At 37.4% G+C, this 17,763-nt stretch overlaps 1 protein-coding gene across 7 annotated transcripts in view; it reads right to left on the bottom strand.

Annotated features, from left to right (window-relative positions):
- The window catches only part of NUMB (NUMB endocytic adaptor protein), a 197,822-nt gene that overhangs the window by 71,839 nt on the left and 108,220 nt on the right, over positions 1–17,763 (bottom strand). The window lies entirely within an intron of this gene.

Here is a 17,763-nt window from a genome sequence, read left to right as displayed (position 1 = left end):
GTCCTCCCCTTCTGTCTGACCCAATTTGTTTGGGTCAGTAAAAACTGAGAACTTACCATGTGCTGGGCCCTGTTGCAGATGCTAGTGGATACAGAAATTAATAAGACAATTTGCCTTTAGGTGGCTCTCTCCCCTCATGAAAGGTTAATGTAATAATAGCACTTTGCAAAGTATGCTCTGGAAGCACAATCAAGGTTCAGGAAACATTTCCTATAGAAAATATTGCCCGAGTTAACTTTTAAAGGAAGAACAAAAATTAGCCACATACAATAGGAGGGAAAAGATATTCCAGGTAGAGGCAACAGCATCAACAAACAAATAGATGCAGGAAATCAAATGCTAGGCAGCAATTCAAGAAGAGTGCAGACAAAGATCAGGTACTGATTTCATCCTACGGACAACCAGAAGCCACTAAAAGGTTTTACACACGTCAATGACATGGTCAGAATTGCAACATAGTTAGATTATTCTGGTGGTAGTATGGAAAACAAATCTGAGGGCAAAAGACTATAAATGAGTTTGAAGGAGTTTTAAATAGTCTAGGCAATTTATGAAAACAGCTTGAACTAGGCCAGTGGTAGTGGTGTAGCTAGAAAAAGGGAAATGAAAAGTTTAAAAGTAAGAGTAGCAAAGAGAATTGAGTCAACATGATATATCTGCTGCAGGAAATTTTCTTTTGCCCAGGGTGATAAGACTAAACCAGTAATTAGCTTCACTGTTTGCTCCAAGAAATTCTTGCAAACTAACTTATCTGGGCAAACAGTGTGTGCATTAGAGCAAACAGGTCTCCTGATAGGATAACAAATTGCTTCAAGACCCTTTTCTTATTATGTCCACGAATTCTAAATATGTCAAAACTCTGCCCATCCCAAACAGTTCCCCATCTTGAAGGACGTGCCTTAAACCACATGAGTACAAATCTCAAATCCCTAGAAATACTCTTTCCTGACTTCCCCTAACTACCAAGACTCTGTCAAAGTGGTGCTTGCCCTTGTTGCAGTAAGTTTAATAACCTCAGCTTTGCTGAATCAACAGGATTCTTTTGATGGGGAAAGTCAATGGCAGGAATTGGTGACAGATTATGGATGTTAAGGAAGAGAAAGAAATCCAAATATGACTCCTAAATTTTAGTTAGGCCTCAGCAAAATGAATTGTTGAATTTGAGGGGGATGCTGATAGGGCTTCCATGTAGGGATGTGTATAGGCTTCTCTTGGGGGAGAGGTCAGGGCAATGATAGACAGTCATTATAGGTGTAATTTTTCCTGTGAATGTCTCTTCATTTTCCTCTTTTTCCCTAATAGAAGGTAGGATGCAGTAAACAGAATTAAACTCAGCTTACTGAAACATGGTAAGAAGTGCACGCACTACATAATTGGCCAGTATGTACTAATACATACAGCCATACCAGTGATTACATTTTTGCAATGCTTACATTCTAGACAGTAAATAGCCACTGTGCTAGATTTCTCTCCTATCCATCACTTCACCTTCCACAACTCAACAACTAATAGGTTAATACCCAGTTTAACAGAGTACTAAGGCCAGTGAAGGTTTTGATTGGCCAGTAACAATACAAGTCAGATTCTAAAGTCCCATCTCTCTCAGGCACACCTGTTGGCTCCCTACATGGTTCTCAGAGGGCTGCCCTCCCTTTGTGGGCAACTGCCTGGTCCAAAGAGGAGGATGCAATAACTCCATTCTGTCCACCATGTGGGTCCCCATCTCGAAATATTCCAGGTGAGATCAGGAATAGACGAGTTAGAGAAGACAGCACCATAAACAGTGACACTAGTTATCCAGTAGTCAAGCAGACCAACTAGCTCTTCATTAATGGATAAAATAGCAAGATCCAATTATATGCTGTCTCCAGTAAACCTACTTTTTTTTATTAAAAAAAATTTTAATGTTTATTTTTGAGAGACAGAGAGACAGAGCATGAGCAGGGGAGTGGCAGAGAGAGAGGGAGACACAGAATCTGAAGCAGACTCCGAACTGTCAGCACAGAGCCCAATGCAGGGCTGGAACCCATGAACTGCGAGGTCATGACCTGAGTCAAAGTGGGACGCTTAACCAAGGGGAGCCACCCAGGCACCCCTACAGTAAACCTATTTTAAACATAAAGACACAGATAGGTTAAAAGTAAAAAGACAAAAATCAATACACCACATTAATAGTAGTCAAAATAAAGCTGGAGTGGCTGTACATTCCCTTCTCAATAACCAATAGAATAAGTAGGCAGAATCAGCACGTATATAAACAGCAAAACTTGACCAACAGTATCAACCAACATGATCTGATTGACACTTATAGAATTCTTCTATCCAATGATAACAGATTATACATTCTTCTGAAGTGCATGTGGAACATTTAGCAACATAGACCATGTTCTGCGCCATAAAACAACTCTCAAATTTAAAAGGAATCATACAAAGTATGATGTCTAACAACAATGGAATTAAATCACCAAATATTTGTAAACTACATTTCAAAATAGCCCATGGGTCAAAGTACAAATCAAAAGGGAATTCAGAAAGTATTTTGGACTAAATGAAAACACAATCTATAAAAATTTACAGGATGCTGCAAAAGCAATACTTAGCAAGATAGCACTAAACCAGTGCTTTTCAACCAGGGACATTCACTGCGTATCTGGACACATTTGGCAATATCTGGAAATATTTTTGGTTGTTCCCAGGGAGGTGTTATTGGCACCTAGTGGGTATTGGCCAGGGACACTGCTAAACATCCTATAGGACAGACCCACAACAAAGAATCATCTAGCTTAAAATGTCAATAGTGCCACTATTGAGAAACCCTGCACTAAATATCTATTTTTATCTATATTTATTTATTTATTTTGAGAGAGAGAGAGAGAGAGAGAGAGGGAGGGAGGGAGGGAGGGAGGGAGGGGAAGGACAGAGAGAGAGAGAGGGAGAGAGAGTGAATTCCAAGCAGGCTCTGCACTATCAGGTTCTGCACTTGAACTCATAAACCATGAGATCATGACCTGAGCCAAATGTGGACGCTTAACTGACTGAGCTCCCCAGGTGCCCCAAAATGTCTGTACTTTTTGTTTTTAAAAGAAAGGTCTTACTTAACCATGTCCTAAGCTTCCACCTATAGAAACTAAAGGGACAAAGAAGTGCAAAGTAAGCAGAAAAAAGGAAAGAGTAGAGATCAGAACAGAAAGCAGTAAAAAGTAGGAAAATAAAAACAGAAAAAAGGAAACCAAAAGATTATTCTTTGAGAAGATCAACAAAACTGATAAACCTGTAGCCACACTGATCATGGGGTAAAAAGATACAAATGACCAATATCAAGAATGAAAGAATGTCATCACTATAGAAAGAATAATAAGGGAATATTATGAACAAGTTTAGGCTAACAAATTCATTGATAACATGGAAAAACACCTTGCAAGTGCCAAACTACCACAGCTCACTTAAGACGAAATAGATAACATAAACAGTCCTATACCTAACCTATTAATGAAATTGGATTTATAGTTAAAAATCTTTCCACAAAGATAACTCCTGGGCTATGGATTCACTGATGAATTCTACCAAACATTTAAGAAATCATACCAATTCTATGGGGCATCTGGGTGGCTCAGTCGGTCGGGTGTCCAACTTTGGCTCAGGTCATGATCTCACAGCTTGTGAGTTCCAGCCCTGCGTCAGGCTCTGTGCTGACAGCTCACAGCCTGGAGCCTGCTTCGGATTCTGTGTCTCCCTCTCTCTGTGTCCCTCCCCTGCTTGTACTCTGTCTCTGTCTCTCTCTCTCTCTCAAAAATAAAGGTTAAAAAAATTAAAAAAAAAAAAGAAATCATACCAATTCTATGCAAACTCTTACCAAAATATTGAAGGGCGGGGGTGGGGGATGAATATTTCTCAAATTCTTCTATCAGGTTAATAAGAGTCTCCTGCTTTGGTTTTCTTTTTCAAGATTACTTTGGCTATTTGGGGTCTTTTCTGATTCCATACAAATTTTAGGATTGTTCGTTCTAGCTCTGAGAAGAATGCTGGTGTTATTTTGATAGGGATTGCATTGAATATGTAGATTGCTTTGGGTAGTATCGACATTTTAACAGTATTTGTTCTTCCGAGCCAGGAGCATGGAATCTTTTTCCATTTTTTTTGTGTCTTCTTCAATTTCTTTCATAAGCTTCCTATAGTTTTCAGTGTACAGATTTTTCACCTCTTTGGTTAGATTTATCCCTAGGTATTTTATGGGTTTTGGTGCAACTGTAAATGGGATCGATTCCTTGATTTCTCTTTCTGTTGCTTCATTGTTGGTGTATAGGAATGCAACCGATTTCTGTGCATTGATTTTATATCCTGCAACTTTGCTGAATTCACGAATCAGTTCTAGCAGTTTTTTGGTGGAATCTTTAGGGTTTTCCATGTAGAGTATCATGTTATCTGTGAAAAGTGTAAGTTTGGCCTCCTCCTGGCTGATTTGGATGCCTTTTATTTCTTTGTGTTGTCTGATTGCAGAGGTTAAGACTTCCAATACTATGTTGAATAACAGTGGCAAGAGTGGACATCCCTGTCATGTTCCTGACCTTAGGGGGAAAGCCCTCAATTTTTCCCCATCGAGGATGATATTAGCGTTGGGTCGTTCATATATGGCTTTTATGATCTCGAGGTACGCTCCTTCTATCCCTACTTTCCTGAGGGTTTTTATCAAGAAAGGATGCTGTATATTGTCAAATGCTTTCTCTGCATCTATTGAGAGGATCATATGGTTCTTGTCCTTTCTTTTATTGATGTGATGAATCACGTTAATTGTTATGCGGATATTGAATCAGCCCTGCATCCCAGGTATAAATCCCATGTGGTCGTGGTGGATAATTTTTTTTAATGTATTGTTGGAGCCGGTTGGCTAATATCTTGTTGAGGACTTTTGCATCCTTGTTCATCAGGGAAATTGGTCTATAGTTCTCCTTTTTAGTGGGGCCTTTGTCTGGTTTTGGAATCAAGGTAATGCTGGCTTCATGGAATAAGTTTGGAAGTTTTCCTTCCATTTCTATTTTTTGGAACAGCTTCAAGAGAATAGGTGTTAACTCTTCCTTAAATGTTTGGTAGAATTCCCCTGGAAAGCCATCTGGCCCTGGACTCATTTTTTGGCAGATTTTTGATTACTAATTTGATTTCTTTACTGGTTATGGGTCTGCTCAAATTTTCTATTTCCTCCTGTTTCGGTTTTGGTAGTGTATATGTTTCTAGGAATTTGTCCATTTCTTCCAGATTGCCCATTTTATTGGCATATAATTGTTCATAATATTCTCTTATTATTGTTTTTATTTCTGCTGTATTGGTTGTGATCTCTCCTCTTCCATTCTTGATTTTATTTATTTCGGTCCTTTCCTTTTTGATCAAACTGGCTCGTGATTTATCAATTTTATTAATTCTTTCAAAGAACCAGCTTCTGGTTTCATCGATCTGTTCTATTGTTTTTTTTTTGTTTTTTGGGTTTTTTTTGTTTCAATAGCATTAATTTCTGCTCTAATCTTTATTATTTTCTGTCTTCTGCTGGTTTTGGGTTTTATTTGCTGTTCTTTTTCCAGCTCTTTAAGGCGTAAGGTTATGTTGTGTATCTGAGATCTATGCTTTCCTCTTATGACCACCTTTGCTGCGTCCCAGAGGTTCACAGCTCCTGAGATTGAGCCCCAAGTCAGGCTCTGTGCTGACAGCATGGAACCCACTTGGAATTCTCTCTCTACCTCTCTTTCCACCCCTCCCCCGGCTCACATGTGTGTGTGTGCATGCTCTCTCTCTCAAAATAAACATACATTAAAAAAAAAAAGCTATAGACCAGTATCTCTCATGAGCATACATGCAAAAATTCTAAACAAAATTTTAGCAAATCAAACCAAACAAAACATTAAAAGGATAATACATCATGACTACATGGAGTTTTTCTAAGAAATGCAGTTAAGTAACATTCAAAAATCAATGTAATTCACCTTATTAGCAAAATTTAAATGTCCCTGTCAATATTTAAGTTTGAAGCTATATCTTTTCTTCCTTGAATTCAAAGATTATACTGAGATTTTTTTTTAATGGGTTAAAAGTCAACTAATTTTAAGCATAATATTTATATATATCATAGAAAGTTAATACCTAGCCCTGATTTTTTGGTGTGAATTACAGTCATGTACTCCCAACTCCACCTCAGATGTCTTCAAATCAAATTCATGTTTCCTTTCAATCAAGCTCTTCCCCCTGATTTTCCTATTTCTACGTAACATTTTTACAACCATCAAAGCTTTACAATTATAACAGCAAACTCTGGGTGTGGAGCCTGATGCTGGGCTCATTCTTACAACCATGAGATCATGACTAGAGCTGAAATCAAGAGGCAGGTGCTGGCGCGCCTGGGTGGCTCAGTTGGTTGAGCGTCCGACTTCGGCTCAGGTCACGATCTCGCGGTTCAGTTCGTGGGTTCAAGCCCCGCGTCGGGCTCTGTACTGACAGCTTGGAGCCTGCTTTGGATTCTGTGTCTCCCTCTCTCTGCCCCTCCCCGGCTCCCGCTCTGTCTCTCTCTCTCTCTCAAAAATAAAGAAACATTACAAAAAAATTTTTTTAATAAAAAAAGGGTAAAATTATAAAAAAAAGAGGTTTCACATTTATTTGAAGATAAGATTTGTTTTACTCAGCATCTCGTAGACATTTGTTCATGTAAATTTTAATTTACATATTACAAAACCTTGAATATTTTAATTAAAACTTATTAATAAGTATTTATTGACTATCTACCATGCCATAAAGCAATTAAAAGAACAAAAAAAAGCCTGCCTCTATGAAGATAGAAAATAAGTAGGCAGATTATTTACAGAGAAGATCAAATAAGTTTTCAGCATGTTTGCAAACTGGGTATAAAACACAGCCTTTATTAAAAATTAAATTATACACCATATAATAAAATAAATTATTAAAAAATTTTAAAGTTTATTTCTCTTGAGAAAGGAGAGAAAGCACACAAGGGGAAAGAATCCCAAGCAGGCTCTGTGCTGTCAGTGCAAGCCCGACTCAGGGCTCCATCCCACAGACTGTGAGATCATAACCTGAGCCGAAATCACGAGCCAGATAATTAACCAACTGAGCCATTCAGGCGCCCCTAAATAAGTTATTTTATTTTATTATTTTTTATTTTTAAAAATACAATTTATTATCAAATTAGCTAACATTCAGTGTGTGCAGTGTGCCCTTGGTTTTGGGGGTAGATTCCTATGATTCATTGCTTACATATAACACCCATGCTCATCCCAACAAGTGCCTCCTCAATGCCTATCACCCATTTTTCCCTCTCCCCTGCCCCCCACATCAACTCTCAGTTTGTTCTCTGTATTTAAGCATCTCCTATGGTTTGTCTCCCTCCTTCTCTGTTTTAACTATTTTTTCCCCTTCCCTTCCCCCATGGTCTTCTGTTAAGTTTCTCAAGTTCCACATATGAGTGAAAACATATGATATCTACCTTTCTCTGACTGACTTATTTCACTTAGCATAATACCCTCTAGTTCCATCCACATTGCTGCAAATGGCAAGATTTCATTCTTTCTCATTGCCAAGTAGTAGCCCATTGTATATATAAACCACATCTTCTTTATCCATTCATCAATTGATGGACATTTAGGCTCTTTCCATAGTTTGGCTATTGTTGAAAGTGCTATAAATATTGGGGTATATGTATCCCTATGAATCAGCACTCCTGTATCCTTTGGATAAATTCCTAGTAGTGCTATTGCTGGGTCATAGGGTAGTTCTATTTTTAATTTTTTGAGAAACTTCCATACTGTTTTCCAGAGCGGCTGCACCAGTTTGCATTCCCACAAGCAATGTAAGAGGGTTCCCATTTCTCCACATTCTTGCCAGCATCTGTTGTTTCCTGAGGTGTTAATTTTAGCCACTCTGACTAGTGTGAGGTGGTACCTCCGTGTGGTTTTGATTTCTATTTCCCTGATGATGAGTGACGTTGAGTATCTTCTCATGTGTCTGTTGGCCATCTGGATGTCTTCTTTGGAAAAGAGTCTATTCATGTCTTCTGCCCTTTTCTTCACTGGATTATTTGTTTTTTGGGTGTTGAGTCTGGTAAGTTCTTTATAGATTTTGGATACTAATCCTTTATCTGGTATGTCATTTGCAAATATCTTTTCCCATTCCATTGGTTGCCATTTAGTTCTGTTGATTGTTTCCTTTGCAGTGCAGAAGCTTTTTATCTTGATGAGGTCCCAATATTCATTTTTGCTTTTAATTCCCTTGCCTTTGGAGACGTGTAGTGCAAGAAGTTGCTGTGGCTGAAGTCAAAGAGGTTGTTGCCTGTTTTCTCCTCTAGAGGTTTGATGATTTCCGGTCTCACATTTAGGTCTTTCATCTATTTTTAGTTTATTTTTGTGTATGGTATAAGAAAGTGGTCTAGTTTCATTCTTCTGCAGGTTGCCGTCCAGTTCTCCCAGCACCATTTGCTAAAGAGACTGTCTTTTTTCCATTGGATACTCTTTCATGCTTTGTCAAAGATTAGTTGGCCATACATTTGTGGGTCCAATTCTAGGTTCTCTATTCTATTCCACTGGTCTATGTGTCTGTTTTTGTGCCAATACCACACTGTCATGATGATTACAGTTTTGTGGTAGAGGCTAAAGTCTGGGACTGTGATGTCTCCCACTTTGGGTTTCTCCTTCAATATTACTTTGGCTATTGGGGGTCTTTTGTGGTTCCACACAAATTTTAGGTTTGTTCTAGCTTTGAGAAGAATGCTGGTGCAATTCTGATTGGGATTGAATTGAATGTGTAGATTACTTTGGGTAGTATTGACATTTTAACAATATTTATTCTTCCAATCCATGAGCATGGAATGTTTTTCCATTTCTTTCAGTCTTCTTCATCAATTTTCTTCATAAGTCTTCTATAGTTTTCAGCATACAGATCTTTTACATCTTTGGTTAGGTTTATTCCTAGGTATTTTATGGTTCTTGGTACAACTGTAAATGGGACTGATTTCTTGACTTCTCTTTCTATTGCTTCATTATTGGTGTATAGAAATGCAACTGATTTCTGTACATTGATTTTGTATCCTGTGACTTTGCTGAATTCATGTATCAGTTCTATCAGCTTTTTGGTGGAGCCTTTTTCGGGTTTTCCATGTAGAGTATCATGTTGTCTGTAAAAAGTGAAAGTTTGACTTCTTCTTTGCCAGTGTGGATGCCTTTTATTTCATTTTGTTGTCTGACTGCTAAGGCTAGGACTTCCAACACTATGTTAAACAACAGTGGTGAGAGTGGACATCCCTGTCATGTTCCTGGTCTTAGGGGGAAAGCTCTCAGTTTTTCCCAATTGAGGATGATATTAGCTGTGGGCTTTTCATATATGGTTTTTATGAGGTTTAGGTATGTTCCTTCTATCCCAACTTTCTTGAAGGTTTTTATTAAGGAAGGATGCTGTATTTTGTCAAATGCTTTTCTTCCTCTATTGACAGGATCATATGGTTCTTATCCTTTCTTTTATTCATGTGATGTATCACAGTGATTGATTTGCAAATATTGAACCAGGCTTGCAGCCCAGGAATGAATACCACTTGATCATGGTGAATAATTCTTTTTATATGCTGTTGAATTTGCTTTACTAGTTCCTTGTTGAGAATTTCTGCATCCAGATTCATCAGAGATATTGACATCTAAATCTCCTTTTTAGTAGAGTCTTTGTCTGGTTTGGGAATCAAAGTAATGCTGGCTTCATAGAATGAGTCTGGAAGCCTTCCTTCCATTTCTATTTTTTAGAACAGCTTGAGAAGGATAGGTATTAACTCTGCTTTAAATGTCTTGTAGAATTCCCCTAGGAAGCCATCTGACCTAGGACTCTTATTTGTTGGGAGATTTTTGATACCTGATTCAATTTCTTCACTAGTTATGGGTCTGTTCAAATATTCTATTTCTTCCTGTTTGAGTTTTGGTAGTGTGTGGGTATCTAGGAATTTGTCCCTCTCTTCCAGGTTATCCAGTTTGTTGGCACATAATTTTTCCTAATGTTCTCTGATAATTGTTTGTATTTCTGAGGGGCTAGGTGTGATAAGTCCAGTTCCACTTGTGATTTTATCTATTTGGGTCCTCTCTCTTCTTTTTGAGAAGTCTGGCTAGGGGTTTATCAATTTTATTTTTTTTTCAAAAAACCACCTCTTAGTTTCATTTCATTCTTAGTTTAAAATCTAGTTTGTCTGGTATTCATTGATCTGTTCTACTCTTTTTCTCGATTCTATATTTTTTATTTCTGCTCTAATCTTTATTATTTCTCATCTTCTGCTGGCCTTGGGGTTTATTTGCTGTTCTGCTTCTAGTTCCTTTAGGTGTGCTGTTAAATTTTGTATTTTAGATTTTTCTTGTTTTTTGAGATGGGTCTGGATTGCAATGTATTTTCCTCTTAGGACTGCCTTTGCTGCATCCCAAAGGGTTTGGATTTTCATTTTCATTTTCACTTGTTTCCATATATTTTTTAATTTCTTCTTTAATTGCTTGGTTTACCCATTCATTCTTTAGTAAGATGTTTAACCTCCATGCATTTGGAGGTTTTCCAGGCTTTTTCCTGTAGTTGATTCCAAGTTTCAAAGCACTGTGATCTGAAAATGTGCATGGTATGATCTCAATTATTTTATATTTATTGAGGGCTATTGGGTGACCCAGTATGTGATCTATCTTGGAGGATGTTCCATGTGCACTTGAGAAGAATGTGTATATTCTGCTGCTTTTGGATATAAAGTTCTGAATATACCTGTCAAGTCCATCTGGTCCAGTGTATCATTCAGGGACATTGTTTCTTTATTGACTTTCTGCCTAGATTATCTGTCCATTGTTGTAAGTGGAGTATTAAAGTAACCTGCAATTACTGCATTCCTATCAATAAGATTGCTTATGTTTGTGATTGTTTTATATATTTGGGGCTTCCAAATTGGGTGCATAAAAATTTATAATTGTTGGCTCTTCTTGGTGGATAGACCCCATAATTATAATATAATGCCCTTCCTCATCCCTTGTTATAGTCTTTTAGTTTAAAATCTAGTTTGTCTGATATAAGTATGGCTATTTCAGCTTTCTTTTGACTTCTAGTAGCATGTTACATGGTTCTCCATCCCCTGACTTTCAACCTGAAGGTGTCCTCAGGTCTAAAATGGGTCTCTTGTAGACAGCAAATAGATGGGTCTTGATTTTTATCCATTCTAATACCCTATGTCTTTTGATTGGAGCGTTTAGTCCATTTACATTCAGTGTTATTATTAAAAGATATGGATTTAGTGTCATTGTATTATCTGTAGGTTTCATGCTTGTAGTGATTTCTCTGGTCCTTTGTAGTCTTTGCAACAATCCAGAGTCCCCCTTAGGATCTCTTGTAGGGCTGGTTTAGTGGTGATGAACTCCTTCAGTTTTTGTTTATCTGGGAAAACCTTTGTCTTTCCTTCCATTCTCAATTGACAGTCTCGCTGGATAAAGGAATCTTAACTGTATATTTTTCCTATTCACAACATTGAATATTTCCCGCCACTCCTTCTGGCCTGCCAAGTTTCAGTAGATAGGTCTGCTACTTACCTTCATGCGGCTACCCCTGTATATTTTATTATTTTTTAAAGGTTTATTTTTCAGAGAGATAGAGCACACACGCTCACATGAGCATGAGCAGGGCAGGGGCAGAGTGAAAGGGAGAACCCGACGCAGGCTCCAGGCTCTGAGCTGTCAGCACAGAGCCCAATGTGGGGCTCAAACTCACAAACCAGGAGATCATGACCTGAGCTGAGACTGGATGCTTAACTGACTGAGCCACTCAGGTGCCCCCTAAATAAGTTATTTAAAACAAAGGTAATAAATACTAAAAACTTATCACTTCCTGATCATTTTATTACATTTTATTATTTATGCTCCTGAAGTTATTTATGATTTTGTATCTGTATGTGAAAAAAGTATGTAGTGCTAGGCTATTCTGTATCTCCACAACATCATATTCAGTGACTTCATGTTGGTGGCGTGAAATCAGCCATAGTAGAAGTATTTACACCACGGAATTTTGCAAAACCTACTAATCATAGCTTGAATGATTGTTTTACTAATGTCCGGATCTAAGAAATTGATGGAGAAAATGTTAATGTTGACTAAATTCAAAGCGTGTGCTGTCTAGAACCATTACATTATGAACTACACAAAAATGGAGAACATATTCTTCTAGTAATTGAAAACTAATATCCAATTCAGCAAAGAAGTTTCTCACATCATCAACATGCCAGGGAAATGTTGACATACACCTTCATTGTTTCACTTTGACCTTAGTCATTAGCACAAACCGAAACATCAACCATCCTTCAAGCTACAACTACACAGAGAACTAGTAGTGACACATTTACTAGCACACCACTGACTAGTATGTTAGAAGATGGTAAGTGCTATACACAAAAAGATGAACAGCGTTAAGAGGGGGATCAGAAGTGCTGGAGGCAGGGATAAAGTTTTAAGTTAAGAAAGTAACATTTGAGCAAAGAACTGAAGGAGCTAAAAAAGTGAGCTATATGAACAGGATGAGAGTTCCAGAAAAAGAAAATAATCAGTGTGAAGCTCCTGAGGGACTGGCTTGTCTCGAGTGTCTGACAAAAAGAAAGGAGGTCAGTGTGTTCAGTGCAAAATGAAGACAATAGAGTAGGAGAGAGGTTACACAGGGCAAGTCATATAGAGTCCTGTAGGCTAAACACTGATTCTTCCTCTGAGAGAAATGGGAAGTCATTCAAGGTTCTAAATAGAACTTGTTTTGCAATTGGCTGCTGGGTTAAGAATGGATTGAAGAGGGATGCCTGGGTGGCTCAGTTAAGTGTCCGACTTTGGCTCAGGTCACGATTGCACAGTTTGTGGGTTTGAGCCTTGTGTCAGGCTCTGAGCTGTCTTCGGATTCTGTCTCCCTCTCTCTCTGCCCCTCCTCTGTTCACACTCACTCTCTCTCTCTCGCTCTCAAAAGTAAACAAAAATTAAAAAAAAAAAAAGAATGGATTGAAGATTTCCTTTTTGATTTCTTGGTGGAACCATTCATTGTTTATAGCATGTTCTTTAGATTCATGTATTTGGGATCTTTCCAGTTTTTTTTTTCTTCCTTGTGATTGATTCCTAGTTTCATAATGTTGTGATCAGAAAAGATGCATGATGGGGCACCTGAGTGGCTCAGTCGGTTAAGCGCTGACTTAGGCTCAGGTCACAATCTCGCGATTTATGAGTTTGAACCCCGCACTGGCCTCTGTGCTGACAGTGTGCAGCCTGGAGCCTGATTCAGATTCTTTGTCTTCCCCTCTACTCCTCCCCTGCTTGTGCTCTGTGTGTCTCTTTCTCTCTCAAAAATAAATAAACGTTAAAAAAAATTTTTAAGAAAAGATGCATGAATAGGATTTCAGTTTTTTTGAATCTGTTGAAATTTGTTTTGTGGGCCAGCATAATCTATTCTATAGTATGTTCCAGGTGCACTTGAAAAGAATGTGTATACTCCTGTTTTGGGATGGAATGTTTTGACTGTATCTGTTAGATCCATCTGGTCCAATGTGTCAGTCAAAGCCACTATTTCCTTGTTGATTTTCTGTCTGGATGACTGCTATCCATTGATGTAAGTGGGGTGTTAAACTCCCCTACTATTATTGCATTACTGTTAATTTCTTCCTTTATGTCTGTTAATAGTTGCTTTATGTATTTAGGTGCTCCCATGTTGGGTGTATAAACATTTATAATTGTTACATTCTCTTGTTGGATTGTTCCCTTTATGATTACAGTATCCTTCTTTGTCTCTTGTTACATTCTTTGTTTTACATTCTATTTTGCTTATATAAGTATTGCTACCCCAGTTTTCTTTCTACTTCCATTTGCATGAGGAATGTTTTTTCACCCCTTCCCTTTCAATCTGCATGTGTCTTTAGGTCTCAAGTGAGTTTTATAAGTAAACTGCTACAGCCACTGTGGAAAAGAGTATGGAGGTTCCTTAAAATGTTAAAAATAGAATAACCATATGATCCAGTAATTCCACTACTGCAAATTTCCCCAAAGGAAATGAAAACATTGGAGTGCCTGGGCAGCTCGGTTGAGCATCTAACTCTTGATTTCAGCTCAGGTCATGATCTCACAGTTCATGGGATCGAGCCCCACATCAGGCTCTGAGCAGACAGTACAGAGCCTGCTTGGGATTCTCTCCCTTTGCCCCTCCCTGGCTTGCACGTCTGTGTGCGCTCTCTCTCTCAAAATAACCTTAAAAAAAAGGGGGGGGGGGAGAAATGAAAACACTAATTCAAAAAATACATGCACCCTTGCACTTGTACCCCAATGTTCATAGCAGCACTCTCAACAATAGCCAAATTATGGAAAGAGCCTAAATGTCCATCAACTGATGAATGGATAAAGAAATTGTGGTATATATACACAATGGAATACTACGTGGCAATGAGAAAAAATGAAATATGGCCTTTTGTAGCAACGTGGATGGAACTGGAGAGTGTAATGCTAAGTGAAATAAGCCACACAGAGAAAGACAGATACCATATGGTTTCACTCTTATGTGGATCCTGAGAAACTTAACAGGAACCCATGGGGGAGGGGAAGGAAAAAAAAAAAAAAGAGGTTAGAGTGGGAGAGAGCCAAAGCATAAGAGACTGTTAAAAACTGAGAACAAACTGAGGGTTGATGGGGGGTGGGAGGGAGGGGAGGGTGGGTGATGGGTATTGAGGTATTGAGGAGGGCACCTTTTGGGATGAGCACTGGGTGTTGTATGGAAACCAATTTGTCAATAAATTTCATATATATAAAAAAAAATACATGCACCCTTATGTTTACTGCAGCATTATTACAATAGCCAAGATAATGGAAGCAACCCAAGTGTCCATGAATAGATGAATGGATAAAGATACGGTATATGTGTACAATGGAATACTACTCAGTCATAAAAAAGAATGAGATATTGCCATTTGCAACAACATGGACCCTAGAGAATACAAAGCTAAGTGAAATAAGTCAGTCAGAAAAACACAAATATCATATTATCTCACTCATATGTGAAATTTAAGAAAGAAAATAAACAAACCAAGAAAAAAGAAGACAAACAAAAAACCTTGTCTCAAATACAGAGAACAAACTGGTGGCTATCAGAGGGGAGATAGTAGGGGGATGGGTGAAACAAATAAAGGGGATTAAGGGTACACTTATCATATTGAGCACTGAGTAATGTATGGAATTGCTGAATCAGTATACTGTACACCTGAAATTAATATAACACTATGGAAATTATACATAAAAAAATAAAATGAATGAATAAAAAATGTTTTGGAAACAGAGGTGGTGGTTGTACAACACTGTGAATGTACTAATAAATACCACTGAATTATTCACTTAAAAACAAAAAAGAATGGATTGAAGGGAAAAAGCATGAGGTTAGGGAGACAATTAGGAGGCTACTATAATAATACAACAGATGATGGTGAACTGGATCCAGATGGTTAATAGTAGAAGTGCTCCTGAATCTGATTTCCTTAACGGCTCTAGAAAATGCAGTGTTCACTGATACAGTATCTGTTGAAATCACATTAAGTCTATTTAAATGGGAGACAGGTATATGAGATCCCACTATTAATGCTGAAATTAAACACAAACTAACAGATCAACTGTTTCAAACGGGAAGTCTTATCTACAGTATCAATCAAAAGATCAGCTGAACTGTCCTATTTTTCATGGCAATTTAACTTCATGCTTGACAAAATAAATAAATTTCTTCAACACTGCCTAAGTGTATGAATATATGATGGATTACATGCACATTTTAGAGCAATTTGCTCTACACAGGGAAGAATAAAGAACAAGAAGATATAATAAATATCAGGCATCCACTGTGTGAATAATACTATAGTAAGAGTTTCATGTGCAAGTTTACAGATTGTTAAGAAATAACTGTCCCTAACCACAGGAAGCCGGCATGAAAGGGAAGAGACTAATTATAGGATTAACTCCTAAATGCCCCCTAAAAACATCACATACAGAAAATGGCAAAATAAAACCCCAAATAAAGGAAAGCATTCTAAACCGATTCTCTGTTAAGAAAAACTTAACTAGTAAGCAAAGGTTCATCTGACATGTTCTCAACAACTAAGGAGGTTAAAATTCCTAAAAGAATCTTCTATGGCCAGTTCAGTCCTGTAAGGTATACTACTATTATGTCTTTAAACAAACAAATATTCTCTAATATACAATAAGGAACAGTAATTGATTCACATGGTGAGCCACAAGCTGGAAATGGTCTTATCTGTTGGAAAAACGTAATGAAACTAAAAAGACCAAGAATTAATGGCACAAAAAGTATAATTTCTAACAATGGCTTATCAATGTGGGATATGTAGTTAGTTTTACGGTAATGAAGTTGGATTATTTTAATATAAAAATATTTTAATAAGAGTAACTCTATAATAATACAAGACTTTCTATAGTGGCTGTTTACATTAGAATGGACTACTCAGAAAGACTGCATAAGTATCACTTTTCTGAGTAATCAGGAATATGCAAATCAAAACACCATATGTCATTTTACCTCTGTCAGTTTAGCAAATATTAAATAATCAAATAATAAAACATGGAGCAAAAGCATTCTTATTCCCTTAATAGGAGCATAAATTGGTGCAACCATTTTGAAAAGTAATCTGGCATTGCCTAGGAAAGTTGAAGACACATATTCCTTTACAATTTACTAATTCCATTTCTAGGTCTACATTCTAGAGAAATTCTCACACAGGTGTACAAAAAGGTATGCAACATAATATCTATGTAGCACTGTTTGTTGTAACAGTAAAATAACACTAGAATCTAATTATCCATTCAGAGAAGAAATACAGAATACTCACACATTAGAATACCCTGCAGAAGTAAAAATGATACCTTGATAAAAAATAAATCTCAAAAAATAAATTAATCAAGAGTAAGAGAAGTAAAAAGGAATGATCTACAGCATATAACATGGATGAATCTCACAATCACAATGTTGAAAGAAGGGAGCAAATTGCTTATATTATGATTCATTTATATACATACTAACAACACTGAGAAAATATCACCTATATAACAGGCACTGTACACATTGCAGGTAATGATTCATTTAATCCTCAAAACAGCACTATCAGGTAAATTCTATATTTTTTAAGATTATTTATTTATTTTGAGAGAGAGAGAAAGAGAACATGCACACACATGCGGGGTGGCAGAGAGAGAGACAAAGTGAGCTGACAGCACAGAGCCAGATGCGGGGCTGGGGGCTCAATCCCTCGATCCTGGGATCATGACCTGAGCCAATATCAAGAGTCAGATGCCCAGCCAACTGAACCACCAGGTGGCCCAAGTAAATTCTATTTTTAATCTCTTTTTTTCATACATGAAGAAGCAGGCACAGAGAAGTAATTTGCCCAAATTACATGGTGGCAGAACCACCTGGCATAAGAATCTGTGTTCTTAGTTTTCTGACATTACACTGCCTCTCAAAAATATGCAAAACTAAACAAGATAACATCAAGGATACATACATAAGTAACAAAACTAAAGAAAATAAAAGAATGATAAACATAATTAAGAGCAGTGTTACTGAGGTAAAAGAAAGGGGGACATAACAGGGAAAAGTTCACATGGGGACTTAAAAGTTTTAGTAATGTTCTCATTCTTTATTTTTTTTAATTTTAATCCCAGTATAGTTAACATGCAGTATTATATTTGCTTCAGGTGTAAAACATAGTGA

The sequence above is a fragment of the Lynx rufus genome, unplaced genomic scaffold, assembly GCF_022079265.1.
Source record: "Lynx rufus isolate CCGP_SWC_20201006 ecotype Redwood Valley unplaced genomic scaffold, mLynRuf1.p SCAF_17, whole genome shotgun sequence".
Taxonomy (NCBI): Eukaryota; Metazoa; Chordata; class Mammalia; order Carnivora; family Felidae; genus Lynx; species Lynx rufus.
Note: the sequence above shows the minus strand (reverse complement) of the source record. Positions and strands in the feature narration are given on the sequence as shown.